The sequence below is a fragment of the Periplaneta americana genome, chromosome 16, assembly GCF_040183065.1.
Source record: "Periplaneta americana isolate PAMFEO1 chromosome 16, P.americana_PAMFEO1_priV1, whole genome shotgun sequence".
Classification (NCBI taxonomy): Eukaryota; Metazoa; Arthropoda; class Insecta; order Blattodea; family Blattidae; genus Periplaneta; species Periplaneta americana.
This window is the reverse complement of record NC_091132.1, coordinates 167849112-167851446: the sequence shown is the minus strand read 5'-3', so window position 1 is coordinate 167851446 and position 2335 is coordinate 167849112.

The following is a 2335-nucleotide window of genomic DNA, read 5'->3' as shown; positions in this document are numbered from 1 at the left end:
GAATCAGTGCCAGCGGCATATACCATCTTTTTCGTCTGTCTCTTTCCTTTCTGCTGTAAAGCGCTCAGGCTGTCCTGAGCTCTAAAGCGCGCGCTTGCTCCTATGGGCATCAATTGACATGCCTGGCCTGGAAGAACACTTTTCAAATATGGTAACTATGTCGGCAGAATATTGTATCCTCCGCTCGTCCTACAGGCCGAAACACTTCTTTGTCCTCTGGCTGAACGTATGTGTGCAGAGTTGCAATCCCAGACCGCAAACGTGCCTTACACCAACTTGAGCACCATCCGACCTAACAGAATTTTGTCCAGTTTAAACATCTTCGGGCCAAATCTCGTCGCACTTTGTGCGATACTAAGAAGACGTTCTGGACAAACTATGTCACTTTCTTGAAAGAGAATGTCCCTGCTAACGTCGTATGGGACAAATTCCAACGAATAATGGGGAAACATTTACCATTGCATTATTTTGAAGATTGCATTACTGGAGGCACGTCCCAACAGCCCCCTCTTAACGTTGTTAACTAATCTGCTCCTAAGGTCTATAAAGTGTGTGTCAAATTGAACTTATTTTTAATTTTTTTTTATTTTTAAAGCGATGAGCACTCTAAATCATTGTACTGTACGTACAGCGCTCTTGGGACGATAGGGGCTAAATTGCCTATTCCATGCGCTGGAATTTCCCTAAAGCCTCAAGTAACTTGAATTCAAGTCACGTGATTTGAAGTACCTGAATTCAAGTCGCCGTTCAGACATATTCAAGTTATTTTGTTTTCAAGTAGGATAAAATGGCGTCCATGGATGTTGTGCAATTAGGAATTTCTGTAGTAGCAAGTCTCCGTGCCAGAGAAATGATAAATATATTGAAGAAATGGAAGACGTGTTGTTCAGTACTGTATGTGTTAGGAATTAGATTATTAAGAGTAATACACCACCATTGACTATTACAAATAGAATAAGTTAAATCTTCAAGCAGATTTAATAATTCTTATCGCAAATGTAATAAAATATAAGTGAGTCTGATTTACCATAATTGAAAATGATTATCTTGAAGCTGTTACAGTCCCCCCCCCCCCCAAATCTATCAACTATATTGAACCATGCCAGTTTCGGCGATAAATGTCATCCCTTCAAGCAACGCTCATCTCTTCTTAATCCTTCATATCTTCCTCACTTCTTTTCTATCTAAAGTTTAATCGTTTTTTTATTCTTTTTCATAGGCTATCTCGCAGCTTCCTTTGCATTTCTGTTACGAAACTTTGCAGTTTCTATAATCCGCAGGCCTTCGTGAATTTTATACAACTTCAGAAACTCAAATACTTGGTCATTATTTCACTTACTGCTGTTTCCTATTATTTTACGTTCGCAGTAGAACTGAAAAACAATCAGCTGTTAGTTTAACACTCTTAAAACAGCTGTTAATTTAAATTCCCGCTCTTTTCTCCTTGAATTCAAGTTATCAAGTGACATTCACACTTTTCAAGTGTCCTTTCAAGTCAAGTAAGAAGTAGAAAGGGATCCAACTTCACTTGAAACTTGAATTCAAGCCGTTACTTGATTTCAAGTCAACTTGAAACATAGTTCACAGTTTTCAAGTTCGTCTTTTCAAGTGACTTGAATTCAGGTTACTTGAAAAGTGTGAACGAGGCTTAACAAAAAATAAAAAATTGCAATTCTACTGGCTAATAACAGTATTTTTTAGCAGTATATTTATGTTTTGTAGAAAATAATCTCAGAAAATTTTGCAAGAATCAGGATACACTTACTATCATATTTTTTATTACAGGCCATTTTTTACATAAAACCTGTAACAAACATCCACTTCTGTTATTTCCTTACCTTGCAAAAGACTTCAGAATATAGTTGAGCTGGCAAGTTTATTCCTTGTCTTTGTTTTCATATTGTTTACGGTTGAGAAATCCTTCTTCACAGAAACAGTAGCTTGGGGTTTTATGAAAGTATGCTAAACAAAATTAACAAGGAGTGGAAAAGGCACTGTAATGTCATTTGCTGCACTGAGCAAATTCCTCCATAAAATTTCCACATACCGTACATATATTTATCTATATTAGTAATAGTAGTATTGTGCAATAATTGCCATTTCATGTCAATGTCATTTTTTACAAAAAAAAAAAATAGAATTTAGCTGCTAATGAAGCAGCTGACATATGAGGCACTCAGAAGCAAAGTGATACAAGTGACATTTAGTAAGATTTGAGGTAAATGACTTTGAAGTTGAAAAGGAAATTAAAAAAATCTGTTACACGATGCATTTCGTCTTTGTCGTTGCACTTTCCAAGTCCAAGGTATACGGCCCTTTCTTTTTTCTCGAACCC